Below are 20,379 nucleotides of genomic sequence, written 5' to 3' on the forward strand. Positions count from 1 at the left end.
TTCCCGATGGTTCCGCGTCGCTAAGGCTCTTGTCTTTTGTTACGACGGTCCCGGGTTCAATTCTCAGGGGGTTCGCGTAACGTACTCGCCTTTGCTCCGACGGTACCAGCTTCAACTTCCAGTGCAAAGTGTCGCGACCGAACCAAAATTCAATTTACAAGTATTGCTTACCTTCCTATCTAGTATAGGTTACAACCCACTTCCTTCCCGAATACTGTAGTCGTCAAGGAGCCCCTCAAACATAGGTTAAAACAGTTTTCAATATTAAAATCATAAAAATATTTTCCGAGTCAAAAAATCTTTTGCAATTGTTAAAAAATCCTATATTTTCAACGCTATTGCAATGTTAACAACATTCTTCATGCCTAATTCTAGTTAAAGTATACCAAAAAGATTCCCATTCTCCCCCTAACTTGTCTATGAGTAATTTATAATTAACAAATCTTGCTTACTAAAATTATTTAAGATGGCTTGCATTTCTTTTTAAAAAATATTACGTTCATCTATGGATGGTTGCGGTGGGGCGCTTTTTTATAAAATCACAAATGAATTTGTTCAGTTTTCATAGGAATTTAAATGTTCGCAAATACAATTTGCTCCGACTAATTTATTAGGAGAATGCAAATAAAAATGAGGTTCTAATGAAGCGAAAGAATGAATTGTTCAACGCAAGTCCATAAGGGCTGCATTGCAATTTGCGTAAACCACCGCAAATGCATAGAGGGACTGAGCTACATTACACTTTGCGTAAACCATCGCAAATCCATAGACGTACCTGGGTGCGTTGCAGTGCAATTTGCGTAAATCACCGCAAATCCACAAAGGAAGTTTACTACATATATATATTTATAATTGAAAAATAATCAAGGTAAAAAATACTACACATCGACGTTACAATCGTAATTTTAAACGCAAGGTCTGTGAATTTCCTTCATCGTAACCCTCTACAATCGTAATTTTAAACGCAAAGTCTATGAACACAGATTATTCACAACTCTGTACTGTGCCTTTCCGGCAGTCTGTAGTAGTAGGCGGCCCCCACATCAATTCATTTATTTTCATTTCTACAGACTACTTGTACTCAAAATATAACAAAAAAAGACATTCCCATTCCTCAGTAATTTCTTATTTAATAATTTTTCCCTTTAGTAGTCTGTGAGTAACCCGTAACTTTTCCATGTAATATCGCAAAAGTAATAGTCAGTGTTGCGCCTACCATATTCATTCCATGTTCATAATCAGAAATATCTGCACAACTTTTTTACAACGAATTTCTATTTGAATTTTAAAAAGTTCACATTTTACAAAATGTTCATCAAGTAAATTGCATTTAAAATAAATAAATAAATATTCACATCATTTCTATGCCTCCTGGTGCTTTCATTCCATAATAACCTAAGACACAGTCTGTAGTGGTATGCGTCAACACATTTCATTTATTTTCATTCATTTTTTACAAACAAGACAAAGCATTTACTTTTTCTGCACTTGTAGTCAAAGTATACCAAAAACCACCATTCCATAATAATTTGTTATTTATTAATCTCTCTGAACGAATAAATTCTTCTATTAGTACTCTGTGATTAGTGAATGATTATCCAAGTTTTACTGCTAGTGCTGCGCCCTAACGGGGAAATTCTAAATCAAGCGGTACAGTGCGCGCTCTATCGGTGAAATTCTGAAGTACGCAGTATCGCCGTTGTTTTCTATGTGTGTGTGTGCAATAAAAATATGTAATTTTAAGTATTTTTAATTCAACGAAATATATAGGACTGCATAAATATTAGTTTTCCAAAGTGATTCACAATTTTAAAAGATAGCTGTTCAGGAGCATATCTTGTAAGTACATTGTTTTTACATTTTTTATCATTAATAGTAATCATTGTATTGTACGAGAACTGTCGCACTCCGCATGACCACAAATAATACTGGAATGAATTGAATTGAATCTATGTTCCGTACATTTGTCTGTGCTTTTACGATAAATATGTTAAGATAACGCGGCTCCACTAGCGTTAAAAATCCAAGTACAAATTTTACTTCGTAACTTAAGCGAATCGATTCCGTCTCAAATCACGGAGTTAGTTCAAATTGCTGCTCTCTTAAATTATGTATGTAACCACTAACAAAAATTTTATTTGCTTACTTTAATTCAACTTAAAACATTGAAATCCGTCCGTCAAACACATGTTGCAAAGCATTGTTTGTATTAAACCTTAGATACTATTGCCGAGCGAGCGTGCGCGATTAAGGGCTGGCTAGCATTTAAGTTATACAATATTCTCGCGCAAGCGTGCACAATTGATGGTGGGAGCTATACACTATTGCCGAGCGACCGTACGCGATTCAGGACGGGCTAGCATTTAAGTTATACAATATTCCCGAGCGAGCGTCAACAAATGAGGTTAGGTTAGGTTAGTAATTAATTTTAACAGTATTCCGAGCGAGCGTCAACAAATGAGGTTAGGTTAGGTTAGTAATTACTACAATATTCCCAGGCAAGTGTGCACGATTAATGGTGGGAGCTATACACTATTGCCGAGCAAGCGTCAAGAATGACGTTAGGAAAAGTTATTAAATAATTTAAACAGTATTCTGAGCGAGCGTCAACAAATGAGTTAAGGTTAGGTTAGTAATTAATTTATACAATATTTCCGATCGGGTTGCAGCAAATGAGGTTAGGTTAGTAATTAATACAATATTCCCGAGCAAGTGTGTGCGCAAGTAAATCAATAAAAACATTACGAATAAAGAAAACCATGGACAACTTGTGCTAGTCTGTCCCGTTAATTCATTATTATTACTGAATAAGCGTGTGCGCGAGTGAAGGTCGGTGCGCGAGTGCCAATTACTTTATTATGCAGTATTCACGAGGGCGCGTCAGGAATTGTGGGTAGGTTACTGCCTTGCAAAACGAAAACATACCAATTTTAACAACTTTCAATATGCATTCACGAAGGCGCGTCAGTGGCTGAAGGTAGGCTAGTGTCTTGCAAACGAAAACAAATCAATTAAAAATAACACGAAACAATAAAACTTTCTTTGCGTAAAACACAGAAAAGGTTCCCTGAGCCTGGCAATTACAATAACCATCCGTGATTAGACCAACTAGTTAATTAATTGAATAATCAAACAAGAAATAACTTACCTTTTTTTCAATGTTGAAAATCAGTCAAACTCGCAAAATTTTAGAACACATAAAAACACAATCACTGACTTAGTGTTAATAATAGGGTAGGGAAATTTAAGGAGTTTTTATATATCCCTTTATTTTAATGTGGGCGGGCATTTTTTCTACGTATGGCAATGCACTTTTAACTTTTGGCTGATTAAGAAATCATTTATTGCGATCACTATGCACATTGTTCTTTTTAAATACTGATACAAAATTCAAATTAACTTTAACCAAAAACATTAAACATCTTATTGGGTTACACACACAAAGTGTTCAAATAATTATAAAATTATCTTGTCTATACATAGACCATGCTTGCAATAGTGGGCATATATTTGTAGGGACATTAATCTCTGTATGCAAACCAGAGATGATTAGTATACTTTGATTGATTTATTTACATCCTCCAAAACAGCTTCATGGGGCAAACGAATCATCAAAAACTGCAAATGTTTTTCGTTCGTGATCTGTTGTACAATTTCGTTTTCCAAAGGACAGGGATTTATCTCTGACTAACTTCTTTCTCAATTCACTATGTGTATTACAAACCCAATAAACATTGTTTTTTCTGGAAGATACTGATAAAGCATTTCTCATCTCTTCCTCCTATATCTTTGTGTACCGAGGCTTTAAAAGTATTTTGGTTAACCAATTATCGTGTCAGTTTGTTTACAACCGATTCATCACAAGATGCAAAAACAAGTGATTTCATTAATCTTCACGTGTATATGATAAGCATCGTATCAGTTTGTTTACATGTTCTCATTCAAAAATCAAGATGAGGGAGGTCAAAAGCGTTCATGTGACACATTTGTACATGATTTCATCCTCTTGTGATCATTGCGATTAAGTCACTTAGATATCAGCCATGTAAATACAAAACAAAGTTCATATGATATGTATTTGTGTGTCCTCTCGTGATCATTGCGATTAGATATCAGCCACGCCAGTACAAAGCTGATATGACGTCAACAAACCGAAACTGTGTTTATCTCTCAGATTTTAGATTTCTCACACAATGTTCGAATATATTATTTTAACAAGGAGCTTCTAATGAAGCTAAACAATGAAAAAGATACGAAAGAATAAATAATATGCTTTGCCATTCAATAGTAGGGTCCCTACCATCTTCTTTATAATATTCCAGATAAATACAATGTCATTTTTTAATTCATTGGAGAGGAGGGGGCATTTTTCTATAGCTGATCCCTGGTAAGCAGTGAAGGGTCATGGGGCGTCACGAACCACGGGGAGGGTCCTGTGGGTCGTCCGGTGTGTCCCTGGAAACCAGGGACACTCTTGAAGGACCACGAAGGCCATTCAACTAACTCCAGGAAAAACCCTTCTCCTATCGTAACACTTTTTCATCATCCTCTTTCATCAGCTTCCTGGTTGTGAAATACACTACGTATCAACCTTATCCATATGCAAACAGTAGATTACTTATCTTATCAAGCCGCGGTCTCTTTTGAAGGATACAAAACTAAATGTATCTACTAACTGCCTTTGCTGTGCACAAATCCCCTTTGAGAACAGTTATGAAAATTTACAACTATTTACGTTTCATACTATATATAAGAAATGAAATTTTAATACGTTAGAAACTATGTGATTTAAAAAAATGTTCGAAATGGGTAACATCAATTTCCAGTAATAATCGTAAACTTTTGTAATTTTATTCTGTATGTGACCACATAAAGAAGATTTAAATTTTCATTGTTTTACGGTAAAAAATATTTTGTGAAATGTAACGGAAGCTCTGAAGGGACCTTTGCGAATTTCTTAATATTGATCGATGAAGGTAAAGAATATGATTAATGTTTGTACTTGAAATCCAAAATGTAGTTTGGCTACTACATACACTATGTGATCAAAAGTATCCGGACACCCCCAAAAACATACCTTTTTCATATTAGGTTCATTGTGCTGCCACCTACTGCCAGGTGCTCATTATGAGCGACCTCAGTGGTCATTAGACATCGTGAGAAAGCAGCATGGAGCGCTCCGCAGAACTCACGGACTTCGAACGTGGTCAGGTGATTGGGGCCACTTGTGTCAGAAGTCTGTACGCGAGATTTCCACACTCCTAAACATCCCTAGGTTCACTGTGTCTCATACGATAGTGAAGTAGAAACGTGAAGGGACACGTAGAGCACAAAAGCGTACAGGCCGACCTCGTCTGTTGACTGACAGAGACCGCCGACAGTTGAAGAGGGCAGTAAAGTGTAATAGACTATCCAGACCATCACACAGGAATTCCAAACTGCATCAGGATCCACTTAAAGTACTATGACAGTTAGGCGTGACGTAAGAAAACTTGGATTTCATGGTCGAGTGGCTGCTCATACGCCACACATCACGCAGCTAAATACCTCGCTCGGTGTAAGGAGCGTAAACATTGGACGATTCAACAGTGGAAAAACATTGTGTGGAGTGACGAATCACGGTACACAATGTGGCGATTCGATGGCAGAGTGTGGATATGGCGAGCATATTTTCGAAATACACTCAGCCCTAGCCAGAAGGCATTAGATTTGGCAACATCGCACGGAAATGAATACTGAATTGCATTCTAACTCGTACCTATTATTATTATTATTATTATTATTACTTTTGCTATGGTCTGTATAAGTACAAGGGCAAACTTATTTTAATGAAAGAAGTTTAATGACAATTTAAAAAAATAATCGTTAAATCACTTTTTGAATATTATTTTAATGTTATTTTAACGAAAGAAGTATTATAAAAAAATTTAAAATAGTAAGAAAAACTTTCCTAACGCAGGATTTGAACCCACGCCAACAACGATTTCCTTACTAGTATGTTGGGCTAACCCACTCAGCTACCAGGGCCGACAACACCTGACGTTTACTTTGCGCTATATGTAGGTCATGACTCGTGATCGCGATATAAACGCCATTCATTTTTCCTACATTGTTGCCAAGCGTAACTCCTTCACAATGCCTTATGGCTAGAGTTCAGTGTATTTCGAAAATATGCGTATGGCGAATGCCCGGTAAACGTCATCTTTGCCCTTTTGTTTTATTCCTTCTTTACTCTTGACTTGGCCATTTACTTATGGACTTATTGACACACGCTTCTGCCTCTAACTCTGTTCAACCTCTCTCTCTCTCTCTCTCTCTCCATTTTTCTTTCTTCTCTCTGTAACAGTAATTATTTCACCTTGTAGCGGTAGATCGTTTAACAGTATACGTGGTGTGTGAGGATTAGTAATCGTACACAACACAAACTTAGTAAACGAGCCCTGGTAGCGATAACGCGCATATAAGCGTAATCATGCACACAGATTATAAGTGCTAATAAAAGAACATAGGATATACACTGGAACGTATTTAAATATATTTAGACTATGCAATATAACATAAGACTAATTAGAGTACAGGATGACTTGTATCTTGGCCTATGACAATGGAACCTTTCGCCAATCACAAATACTGTAAGCCATCCGCTTGTACTATGGCAATTCCAAGTAATATATAAGATCACTTGTATAATATAAACTGTTAGGTACAATATATTCACATTTGCGTCTTGGATTATCACTTATTACACCCGATGATAGCAGATAAATACAACGCTACACTGAGAACCAACTCACGGCACCATATGTTTTCGTGAATACATCAAGAATTAAAACTGCTAATGTATAGTAATATAGTAAAAATATATATATTAATAACCTTTGTCACTGAAAGAATACTATATCACGCTTGTATAAGCACTGGCCGAGACGGATTGGTACAGATAACCAATTATTTCATCTTCGCACATAAAGTTTCTGCAAGCAGCACGTTTGTTTCTCTTTCCACCTTACACAGACTATTCAACTGTTTACAGTGTTGCTAACTCGGAGATCTCTTTGCGGGATGAGCAGTGGGACCAAGGTTGGTCACAATATGGCTTCCCAGCGTGGGCGAGCTTAATTTGGTCAGTCCTACTGAGCACTAAGCTCCAGAACCCATGGTGGTATCACCTGTATGTTGATGTTTGTGTGAGCTAGTTCCCCCAGGTTAGCAACACTACTAATCAGTCGATCGGTTTTCACCTGTCGTGTCTAAGTTACTTCTCGAATTCTTGTTTAGGATCTCTATCCACTGTTGCTCAGTTTTAGGTGTAGGATTCCATTTTCTACAATTGTCGACGGATTGGGGTCGAAGATTTTTTCCTGTCAACGGGTCCTTCAAGATCAACACTTTGTCGTCGATCACCTTCTCGCACAAGAAGGGACCTTGGTATACTTGAAAGAACTTGCTTATTTTTCTTCGTGCGAAATCGCTGAGATAATGAGTTCGTAAGAACACCCAATCTCGTGCCTTGATCTCCTTTCGGGAGGCTTGTCTCTCGTTATGGGCTTCATTTCTTCTTTGTCGTTTGGTTAACTTATTCGTATAGGCTTGCAGTAGTCGTCAGTCCCATTCCGCTTTTATGTCTTCCGGATCGAGATTTGTCTGGGTTAGTCCTAAATACCTTTGCACATAGTAGTGTGGAGAATGATTCAACATTAATCCAGCTGGTGTCACTGCTAAGGAGCTTGAAACAGAATTGTTCAGGAGCATGATACATTCCTGCAAATGCGAATACCACTTCTCATGGTTCTCGTGGCAAATATGCCTCAATAGCCTGATAAGCTCTGAATGGTTCCTCTCTGCCCTATTGCTGGAAAGATGATACGCAGTAGTGAAACCTAACTGAATGTGTTGTGCTGCCAGGAAGTCGGAGAGGCGCCCACTTCTAAATATGGTGGAATTATCGCACACTACCACGTCGGGTCGCCCAAGGTGCGTGATGTACGTTGATAGCGATTTGATCACATGGCTGGTTGAGGCCTTGGTGCTGGGATATACTACAATGTAGTTGCAGAAAGCATCCGTAGCTGTCAATACGTATCTATATCCATGAGTTGAAGCTGGCCATGCGCCCAAGTAATCAATACATAGTACTTGACGAGGTCTAGAAGCTTGAAATGCCTTAAGAGGTTGTGCAGGAGGGTGTCTATCTACTTTGTTTCTCATACACTCTACGCAATCTTGTATGAATCTCTGCACGTGTTCTTTCATGTTCCGCCAAAAGAAGTTTTCTGATAATTTCGCGTAGACTTTCCCCACGCCGAATTGTCCTGTACGTTCGTGACTAATCCGCAGCATGTCCGGTACCAGATCGGCTGGAAGGCAAATCCTCCATCGTTGTGGTTCCCGTGGGTGTTTCACCTCCAAAATGCCATTGTCCAGGCGGTAGTTCTCCTTCCAATACTTCCACCTCCTATCATCTTTTGCTACTCGCGGATCCTTGAGGGCTAGGATAATCGGAATTAGGTCTTCATCTTGTTGTTGTTGAAGACTTAATAATACTGGTGTTAGATGTTGGATTTCCTCGCAGAGAGCCTGTACGGTATTCACCCTATACTGGTAAGTTTCCTCATCGATGGCTACCCGTGACAATGCGTCCATGGCTATGTTAGTTTTGCCTGGTATGTGCACTACTTCGTACTCATATTGCTGCAACTCGATGGACCACCTCGTTAGTCTGCTGCTCCAGTTCCGCGCATTCTTCAACCACTTCAACGCTTGGTTGTCACATAATACCTTGAATTTATGTCCTACGAGCCATTTAGACCATTTCCGCACGGCGAACATAACGGATAAGCTTTCCAGTTCGCTGGAGCTATAATTCCTCTCTTGTGGCTTCAACGTCCTGCTAGCATACTGAAGGACTTGTGCTTCACCGTTGTGCTCTTGTTTTAGACAAGCAGCTAACGAAACATGTGAGGCGTCACTCTGGATGATGAATTCTTTGTTCCAGTCAGAATGTGCCAGGAGTACATCTTTTTGCACTTGCTCTTTGAGTTTTGTAAATGCTTGTTCACAATCTTCTGTCCAGGACCACTTGCTGCTTCCTTTCAAAAGGTTAAAAAGAGGTTGCGCAGTCTCCGCAAACTTCTCTAAAAAACGATGTTGATATTGGATCAACCCTAGCCAACGCTGCAACGCCTTCTTCGTCATTGGACGTGGGAAATTGCTGATCGGTCTTACCGCATCCATATCCTTTGTCACGCCTTCTGTTGTTATCACATATCCCAAGAACTTTCGATTTCTTCTGCAGAAGACACTTTTGTCCAGGTTAAGATGGAGATTAGCGAGACGAAAGGCCTGCAGCAACTTCCTCAAATGGTCCAGATGCTCTTCGAATGTATCGTCTAGGATTTGGATATCATCCATGTACTTGATTAACGAGTCACCAAATTTTTCTGATGGGATCACTCGTTGCAGAGCATCATTAAGTGCACTACTACCGTTTATGTAGCCGTAAGGCACGACACGGAATTCCCACTGCTTTCCTTCGAAGGAGAACGCTGTGTATTTTCTGGACTCTGGGTGCAGTAAGAGGGAATTGTAACCCTGCACTATGTCCACCGACGATTGGTACTTCTTCTTTTGAAGTTTTCCCAGAACATCTTCGAGAGGTTCCGTCCTTACTTGCTTCAACTTTACGAAAGAGTTCAGTCCTCTGAGATCGACACAGATGCGAATCTTGTTTCCATCCTTCTTAGGAACCACTAAGATTGGGTTATTGTGGATGGACTGACTGGGTTGGATTATCCCGCTCTTTGAGAGTTTCCTTATTTCCTCTCTCACTTGGTTCTGGTACTTCAGTGGTACAGGATAGGGTTTTCTCACTATGGGCTGATCCGTTTCTACCTCTATCTTGTATATAAAGTCACGGCATAACCCAGGTGTCTCGCTGAACACATCTTGGTATTCCATCAGTAGCTCGTGGAGTTGATTTTGCTCCAACCCATTGAGAACATCAGCGCTCCTGATCGCATCATGGATTCGTGCACTTATGTTTTTCTCACCATCTCCTTCCAAGGCACACACTATACTCAGATAGTTTATAGATGATCCTTCCTGTTCTTCGCACACCTCCATCTCTGGTGGGAGCGGCAGCATGCGGAGAATTCTCCTTACCTTAGTATCGCCCCAACTCAACGTACGTGATCGGAAATCTATCAGAGCTCCCAATTCATTTAACACGTTTATGCCTAATATCAACTCTTCTGACAAGTGCTCTACTATGTACACTTTAACAGAGCACTCGACACCGCACATCGTTAACGGAATCACAGCACTGCCTCTAACTCCGGATTTCTTCCGTCCAGTAAAGTCAACTAGCACCACACCGTCTGCCTTTTCAATTCTAGGCCGGTACACGTCGTGCGTGACTTTCCTCCATGTGTCATAACTCAGGAGGGACGCTTCACTACCAGTGTCGAGCAGAACCGTCACTATTACGTCGTTGATGTGTATTTTAATTCTAGCGTGCGAATGCGTCAGTTTGCCCTTTTCAATTCCCATTTGACTGCCATTGGTTGAGTGAGATGAAGTGCTAGAAACCCCGCACACTAAATATTCTTGAACAGGCCCCCAGTTTGCTTCACTGGTCCAAGATGGGGGGTCTTGGCCAGGACATGTTAGTTTTCCTGCCAAGGTGTTGACGTATAAACGTAACCGTCGCTAGATGAGCATTGGTTTTCTCTTTGGTTCGGGTTCCCTTTCTCCTCTTCTGCTTGTTTTGTTCTGGACCCACTATACGTCTCTCGTCTTTTGCGGCAGCCACATCTTTCGTTCTCTGTCGAGCTGCTAGTCACACTTCCTTTTGCTTGCCTCCGGGTTCGCTTATCCCGGTCCCTCTTCCACTGACGTCTCCTTCTACTTTGATTATTCTGCACTTCGTTTTCACTGGTTCGCTGAGCAGTCTTTTCTGCCTTTACCTTGTTCACTGGTACACTTCGAGCATTAGTTTGTTGCTTTTTCTCACCACTATTCTTGTATTTTCCTTCTGTACGATACAGCGTTTCCAGTCTGTCAACCATAGACAAAAGTTCAATGAGGTTATTGGGTGGATGAAGTATAAGTAGTTCCCGCACACTTCGTGGCACTCGCGATATTAAATCCGCGATAGTTACTTTTTCCGGTACAGTCGGTAAGAGTTCCTTCAGAGTCTGAAATTGTGTTAACACAAACTCACGCACACTACTGTGCACTCGAGGATCGAACACTGTATTCTTACAAGTTACCAGTCGGTTCGCGGTTACGTTATCCGACTCGAAAGTAGAAAGTAATGCAGTCTCAAATTCTGCAAAAGTTTTAAAAGGCTGCGCTTGTAACTTTAGCCAACTATAAGCCGAGTGAGTTAACAGTATAGGTAACATTGGTAATAGATAGTCAGTGGTAACACCAAATGCGCTAGCTTCGTCTTTCAGATGTTGTAAAAATGTTGAAGCACTAATGCTACTAGACTCACCTGAATACTTTGTAAATAATTGTATGTCCTTAGGGTTAAGACTTACTGCATCACGACCTGTCTTGCACCTTGAAGAATTTCCTAACCCGCGTATCCTACAGCATGGTTTCCTTCCCCGATGTGGGATACAGTTTTCTTCACTCCGTCCGTATCCTGGAGAAGCTAACCTCTTTGGTTCGGTGTATTCTTGAGGACTTTTGTTATATTCATCACCTACACACCTACTCTCTGAACCGGTACATTTATATTTCCCGCAGGGCTGGCGTCTTCCTCTCCTTCTACCTCCGTTCTCCTTAGTGGTTAGTTCACCTCTTGCCCTAAGCTTAAGAAGCTCGCTGTCTTCTGACCAGTCCTCCTCCATGCTGGATGACTGCGACACCAAGTCATATGCTAACTCAGTTTCTGATGCGTGCGATTCTTTGCATCTTTGGTTTGAATTACTAGTTAAATACCTGCTTGCCTGCATCGTGCCGTCGCGTGTTTTCACCTCTGTAGCCTGTCCCCTTGTCTGCACGTCAACAAGGCTCTTAACTTCTTTCCAGTCCTTCTCCATCATATAGAACTTGTGCTCGATGGTATCTTGCTTGGCCTCTATGTGTCCAATTTGGATTTCATAGCTCTTCCGTAACTTATCTAGCTCCTGCCGCATACCATTCGTTGCTACTTCTGTTTCCCGCCTTACATCTTGCACTTCCTTGTTGATGTGCAAAATGTCTGCCCGCACTTCTTCTTTAAGTTGTTTCACTTCCTCTGTGACCTGGTTAATATTGTTCTTTACTGTATGTATTTCTCCATACAATTCCGTGACATGTATGGACATGTTTCCTATACTTTCTGTAAGCTTTTCCATTCGGGCATCTGCTTTGTTCTGCTGCGCCGTCATGGTTTCTTTGAGTTCTTTCACACTTTTCAATAGTTCTAGCATCATGTCTTGTCTATCCATCCGTTCTACTGTGTACGACGCTGACTCGCTGTCACTCATCTTGATGGCCCACTTAAAATATACCTGCACGGAACTGTATTGCAATGTTTTTTTTTCTGCACCTTGTAACTGTACGCACTTACAACTTATTTTCTAAGTCTCATAATCTTGTATGTTACGTTAATTATTTCACCTTGTAGCGGTGGATCGTTTAACAGTATACGTGGTGTGTGAGGATTAGTAATCGTACACAACACAAACTTAGTAAACGAGCCCTGGTAGCGATAACGCGCATATAAGCGTAATCATGCACACAGATTATAAGTGCTAATAAAAGAACATAGGATATACACTGGAACGTATTTAAATATATTTAGACTATGCAATATAACATAAGAATAATTAGAGTACAGGATGACTTGTATCTTGGCCTATGACAATGGAACCTTTCGCCAATCACAAATACTGTAAGCCATCCGCTTGTACTATGGCAATTCCAAGTAATATATAAGATCACTTGTATAATATAAACTGTTAGGTACAATATATTCACATTTGCGTCTTGGATTATCACTTATTACACCCGATGATAGCAGATAAATACAACGCTACACTGAGAACCAACTCCCGGCACCATATGTTTTCGTGAATACATCAGGAATTAAAACTGCTAATGTATAGTAATATAGTAAAAATATATATATTAATAACCTTTGTCACTGAAAGAATACTATATCACGCTTGTATAAGCACTGGCCGAGACGGATTGGTACAGATAACCAATTATTTCATCTTCGCACATAAAGTTTCTGCAAGCAGCACGTTTGTTTCTCTTTCCACCATACACAGACTATTCAACTGTTTACAGTGTTGCTAACTCGGAGATCTCTTTGCGGGATGAGCAGTGGGACCAAGGTTGGTCACATCTCTTTAGTTATTTTTAACCCAAACGCCAGGGTGGAGCTTTTCCTGATCTGAGTTGTAATTTCTTAAGGTCTTTTTATGCATTTTTATTATTTTTAAGTGAAATGCAATTATAATTAATTAATACAATTATAATACAATGAACAAACAAGACAAGACAAATACATACTACTACCACACAGTAGCAATAGGACACATTCTCACCAATAATTTTGATATAATTTTGATATCAATTTTAATTAAACTGATATCACGCTATATTACGGGCTTCTAGCGCTGCGGTGTTGCCAAATTAGGCCCTAAAGGGTTGAAATTTCCTATATTTTGCATATTTATAGTGTAAATCAGGCAACATTGTAAGATATAATTAATTAAACTTTAATATCAAACTCTAATTAATTTGATATCAAACTCCTATCAAATTTGATTACCCTTTTAATCAAGCACCTATTAAATTATTCAATTAAAGAAGATTTCGTAGAATTAATTTAATCGCGTCTGATCATATACGTGACGTCTTTACCTTATAGGATTATTTAATTGCAAACGGGTTTAACGTATTTTTGAATTAATAAATTTTAAAGCTAATTAACTTATTGAATTAATTAACGTATGATACTTACCATATGTACATACTTACGTATGATGAATTGGGCTTTAGTATTTGTGGTCTTTGATTGGTGGAAACGTCGTTAAGAGGTTATGTTGACATATGATTTTTCAATATGGCGGCATTGCGTTGTCCTTGAGCAGAGTGTCCTCCATTATCCGAGTTTTGAAATTTGAATACTTGCGTTTACTTGTTTTTTTTTCTAATTTTTGCTAGCCGAGCTAGCACCCACCCAAAGGGTTACGCCCTTTATTTGGGATGCGGAGTTGACAGGAACTTTAGGTGTTGGGCTATTGTCGTCAGGCAAAGGAGATTTTATTAACTTTATTATATCTGAACTTCATTATCATTAGAGGACATTATGGTCTTTAACCATAATCATCAGGTCTGGAAAAAGGAAATGTAAACTGGCGAGCAATTCAACATGAGAGTGGAGAGAGCAGAGCATCGGTGAAAATGAAAATGAAACTATGAGGTGCACTTGATATCACAACACAATACAGAGAAGAGGGTTAGTGAGACGAATGAGTGTTATCTTCTGTCCAGGGGCTGCTCTGGACGCAATGGAGACGAGGGGAGCCCTGTTAGTGCGGGGAAGTCACTGTGCAACATGAGATGGAGTGATGAAGGGTGGGGGGAGTGCAATGAAGAAGTCTTCAAGGAGTTGAAAGTCGGGACTATTTGGTGGGAGAAAGTAGTGGAACAGAGTAAACAGCAGAGAGAGTGGAGAATGCCGTAGAATTGTTGAAGGATTGCGGAGAGTGGCTTCGTGATGCATAGCATCAAAGAGCAATGGATGGTGTGTCTGGAATCGCTTTGTAATGTACCTGAGTCTGAGATCTTCTAGGTGACAGAGAATGTGTGGAAAAGGTGTTCTGTCATATAAGTCCCGGGTAGGGCTGGGTAATTTAATTCGGAAGGCAAGGCGTAGGGCGTGGCGCTCAAGAATTTGGAGTCGGCGGTAGTATGCCTCGGGTGCGGAAAGCCAGGCTGTAAAGCCATAAGTCAAAACAGGACGTAAAAATGCCTTTAGGTGTTAAGTAGGATTTTAGGTTTCAGTCCCCAGGTAGTCCCAGTTAGGCGTCGAAGTAAGTTCAGTCGGTTGGTCGCTTTTAGAGCAAGACTTTTCAGTTGTGCAGACCATTTAAGATGTGAATCGAAGATGATGCCCAGGTACGTGATTGTGGGACTAGCAGCAAGTGGTGTACCTGCAATCTCAATACTGAGGTTGGAGGGATTGCGATGGACCCGACTGCGTTTGCCTGGTGGTAGAAAGATAATGGCTTGAGTTTTATTGGCTTTAAGCTTTAGTCGCCACGTATCACACCACTGAAGGAAACCATCGATGGCAGTTTGAAGAATGTGGTTGATGCGTTGAATGGTATTTGCCGTTGCCAGGAAAACCGTATCATCCGCATATTGAAAAAGGCTGACATTTGGATGGAGAGTAGGGAAGTCAGCTACATAGAGTAAGTAAAGAAGCGGGGACAGAGCAGAGCCTTGAGGAACACCAGAATGGATAAATACAGGGTGAGAGTGAACATTATTAATGGAAACGTAGGTCAGGCGACTTGAAAGAAAATGGTAAATGAAGCGAATATAACACATTGCAGTCGAAAAGAAAATAGTTTATAGAGGAGGCCAAGATGCCCAACTTTATCGAAAGTCTTTTCTAAATCGAAAAGGACAAGACAGGAAGGCTTAGATTGATTAAACTGGGCAGTGATGTACCTGGTCAGGCGGAGTAGTTGATCATTAATACTGTAATTCGGACGGAATCCGGCCTGATAAAAGGGAATTAGGTTGTGATCAGCGAGATGTATGTGTAGGCGAGAGACAAGTATCCGTTCGAGTATCTTACTGAAAACAAGGGTGAGTTGAATTGGGCGATAAGAAGACACAGATGAAGCTGGTTTGTTCGGTTTCAGAAACATTAGAGTTTTAGATGTTTTCCAGTCGTTCGGGATGAAGCCAGTACGGAGGATGAACGTGAAGATGAGAGACAGAAGATAATGGAGGATGTATAGCCCTTCTTTGATATGGCGATACGTAATAGAATCTAGCCTGGGAGCGGTGGTGCGTCTACGAGCGACGGTGGTAGTAATTTCGGTGACGGTAACAGGAGCCGTCAATGGTGAATTGTCGGGTAGAAGATGATCAACATGATGTTGGAGTGATGGTGATTTGAGATTGAGCCGGTCAGTATGATGAGTGCGAGCAGAGAGGGCAGGTCCAAGAGGCGTGAAGACACCTTGAAGTTGGTCAGCGAAGGCATTGGCTTTGTCCAGGTCAGAGTGTAATGGCGTATCATTGAGAATGAGTGGATATGAAGGGCGAGTGGTGTTACCAGTGAGCTGATGAAAGCGTTTCCAGTACTTAGTTGGATGTGATGTATCAGAGAGGGTATTGCAGGTTTTTATCCAGCTTCTGGTCTTGTATGCTACGAGATAATTATGCACTGCCCTTTGGTATTGACGATGTTGACGAAGCGATTCCAGATTGCCCCTGCGAGTGAAATCTCGATAAAGTTAGCGTGAACGACGTATTAAAGGTAATTATTGTGGCAGTAGTTTTGGTCTATAGGGATCAATTGTAGTCTGAGGGATATACTGCAAGGACGCCTGATGAATACTATCAGTGATCTCAGCAATAGTGTCGTATAGTTCAGACTCTGAACTTGGAGCGGATAAAGGTGTTAACCTGTTGGAAAGGTATTCCCTATAGTCAGGCCAACGGGCACGGTCGAAACGAGCCACTATGCGGGGAGTTGTAGGCGGAGCGGGTTGAGGTGTACCGGGATTTTGGAGAGTAGCTTTAATTGGGATATGATCGCTCCCAAGCGAATCAAGCACAGAAAGAGTGAGCTTGGAGAGAATATTGGGTGATGTTATGACTATATCGGGAGTTGTATTCGAAGCCGGTCGAGTTGGTTTAGGAATGGGATGAATAAATCCCGTCGTTTGAGTCTGAATATAATTGCAAAAGGTGCGTTTTTGATTATCTGAGCGGCTATGGTAATTAATGTCGGCCATTATGATGTAGGTCCGAAAATTGTCAGAAATATATTGAAAGAAACTTAGAAGAATATGATGGCCTGGTCGTATATAGATGGTAGCAACGGTGACGTAGCATTGTTTGAAATATAAAGTAGCGATAAGATGTTCAGGCAGAGATGTATCTCCAGTAGCGTGTACTCTATGTGAAATAGAGTGCGGAAAACCAATAGCTACGCCACCGTTAGCACGGCGGGTGGGAATGGTATTATCGTGTCAAAGCATGTGATAGGGTGAGAGTTTGCATAAGATTTTAGGAGTGAGAAATGTTTCGTTGAGAAGAAAACAATGAACATGTTCCTCCAGAAGTAGCTGCTGAAACAAAGACTTTTTTTTTGTAGAGATCGAATATTCAGAAAGAGAAAATGCACTGCCATAATGAAAAATAATGAGAAGAGATGGGGAGAGAACTTAGACTGCAGATTCATGGAGTGTAGAATGAAAATGAGCGTAGTTGTTGGAGTAAGTGCCAGTGAAGTTGACATGCAGGATAGTTTTAGCAGCGAGTTGTACTTGTTGGAGGATATGTTGACGAAGAAATGGATGTATGTTCTGCAAGGTAACAGTGAGAAATGACAAAAATTTGTCGATGGTGATCGGTTGTTGTACAGAACTAGGAGGCGGAGTAGTAGAATCTGTGTTATGAATGCGGATAGATACAGTGAGCTCGGGTTTTAGCATCTCTGCAGCGGGTTTGGCCTTACATTTATAGCTGTATGTAGGATGCTGATCTGGGCAGGTCGAGCATTGCGGTGGATTACTGAGATTGGGGCAAGACTTGGTGGAGTGTGGACGTGCACAGTACCCGCATTTAAAAGGGTTCCTGCAGTCGTTAGTGTGATGTGAGTTATAAGCTTGGCATCTCTTACAACGTACAGGAAGAGGCGGAGGTGAGTGAGACGGTTCCACCCGATGTCGTTTCTGGTATATGTAGGCACCATTGCTAAGAAGATCATCCACGCTCTTGACTGTTTGTGAGAACTTGGACCATATAAGTGGGTCCGGATGCGTTCTTTATGCGAAGGCATTTCAGGATTGAATGACCCTCCAGCTTAAGTTCATCAGCGACCTCGGCATCCGTGAACTGGGGATCTACTCCGCGTATTACAACAGACAGAGCTGGAGGCTTGCGAGGAGGTGGAGGCTGCTTCGCCTGGTTTGATGAAAGCTTTTGTAGGTTTGCCGAGGTGCCAAAGATCTCGAAAGAGTAGGTATTACGGAGAGTGGTTGCCATGTTGGGATCTGTTGATCTGATGATAATACCATTCTTGGTAGGGATTAGCTGCTTGACATCCGATCGTGGCACGTACTTGAGTAGACGTAAGTAAATCTGCTTTAAATCATGGTATTTAACGTCGTAGTTGGTAAGAAGAAAAGAATGGACTACTGGTTTAGATGATCTTCCTGGAATCTCGATATCCATATTACTAGACACAGACTAGGACTCACTCAGTGTATGATGACGTTTGGTTGGAGGTGTCATCTGGAGTGCAGCAGAAAAGGTAGCAGCTGTTGTAGAGTGAGCTGTCGGACTGCTCGGCTCTGACTCTTGGCGGGCTTTACGTTTGTTGATCTTTGCCGCCGTCAGAGAAGGACGCTGAGCAACAACAGGAGGTAGTCCAGTATGACCAGTGCCTTGTCCAGAAGCCATAGCGAAGGTCGTCTAGGCTGCAGGTTCGAAGACCATCCGTTTGGATAGTGGTCTAGGTGGGCCAAAGAAATTTGCCAATAAATTTGCTCCTACCGTTTGTTGGAACCGAGGCAACAAACTTGCTGAGAATAGGCAAACTTGATGAAAGTTAATGCTTTGGAATTTAAAAGTAATTTAATCAATATTGAACTCTCTTTAGACAAGACATTTCATGTTTCTGTCAAATTACCTCCTGATATCAATAAAATATTTTTTCATTTTGCTTTTAATGTGCCCATATTACTCAAAATTACCCTATTTCTAGTCAAAAGATTGGCCAACCTTTTAATAAAATTCATTTCTGATAATTTATGAATCTTCGTGCGTACACTTTGAAGGCTGAGAGAACCTCAGCATGTCGCTGGTGCCCAAATTGATACTGAATTAACACTTTTACTGATATCTCCAACAGCAAAATCCAATAATAATAAAGAAAATGTGAGTTGAGTTGATTTCAACGTCCCGTTCAGCAGCGAAACTATATGTGACGTGGATCTACTGATTAATGTGGAATCCTTACCACAGCAGCCTCCACCGACATCGAACCCAGGTCTCCTACGCCAAAGGCTCGTATGCTAACTGCTTATAAGAAAATGTGGGTTAACTGTCATTGGAATACCTTATCTATACTGAAAAGATTAACAAATCAAGATACTCTAAGAATTTAACGACTAGAATTACAAAACAATTATTTTGCCTGTAGTTCTGTATGGGTGTGAAACATTGTCTTTTACGTTAAAATATGAACGCACATTAAAAGCTTTTGAGAGAAATTTTGAGGGGTCTAGTCAGGTCGGATGAGTGAACTGTTGGCTCAGATCACTTCTCTGTTCGGCTCGATAGTGAATGAGCTGTGAGCTGAGCCGTTGACAACCCCAAACCCGGGCCGAGCAGTTTTGAACCTATTTAGCCCGCGACCCGCTACGACTGACAATTTTTGGCTCGATCCTGAATACTTGCTCGTCCGATACTCAAACCATAACCTCGTGAACGATGTCCCTGCTCTTTGAAGACTTCTAGACGACCGAGGTCGACAGTCAATCAATAAACAAATTGTATAATTTTTAGTATTCAGATATGTTTATACATGTAGTTCTATTATTATTATTATTATTATTATTATTATTATATGTATCATTGATAAGAATGACATTATGTAACTAAAAAAATCGTTTCATATAACAAGATGTGCGGTATCATATGATCATGTGTGCACAACACGATGGACAATATGTAGTGTTGCCATGTTGAGGAATATCGCGGTGCAGGGGATGCTAAATATGCGATTCGAAATGTCATTGGTCGCTGGAAGTGTGACGTCACGCGGAAGTCGCTTCATCTGCTTTTAGCATACACTTTTCGTATGCTCAGAGCGTGTTATATTAATAATTTCGTATGCTTCTTTTTTTCAAACAACATAGAGACAAAAATATTAATGCTAACACTTCAAATACGCAAGTTAAATTGCTATACATATCATAAATATATATTAATATTATGATACACTTACCTTTATTGTATTTTGAGTACTGATAGGGAGTGTTAGTGGTAGTTCTAATTGTAGTCGCCAGAAAAATTTACAGAAGCCGAAATCCATTGTTTGTTTTTCTTCGCATTGGATTTCTTCATTACTTGGGTTTTATATTTTTGGTTGAGATGCCCAACGCGGATAAATGTCCTTGT

General features: G+C 40.4%; 1 protein-coding gene across 2 annotated transcripts in view; it reads left to right on the forward strand.

Annotated features, from left to right (window-relative positions):
• Positions 1-1,682: 1,682 nt before the first annotated feature.
• The window catches only part of LOC145674852 (uncharacterized), a 46,995-nt gene continuing 28,298 nt past the window's right edge, over positions 1,683-20,379 (forward strand). For both annotated transcript variants that reach the window (XM_081745082.1, XM_081745085.1), the window contains exon 1: positions 1,683-1,839. The gene's annotated coding sequence lies outside the window, so the exon portion shown is untranslated. The remainder of the gene's footprint in view (positions 1,840-20,379) is intronic.

This window comes from Thermobia domestica, chromosome 18 (assembly GCF_964235325.1).
Source record: "Thermobia domestica chromosome 18, izTheDome1.hap1.1, whole genome shotgun sequence".
Taxonomy (NCBI): Eukaryota; Metazoa; Arthropoda; class Insecta; order Zygentoma; family Lepismatidae; genus Thermobia; species Thermobia domestica.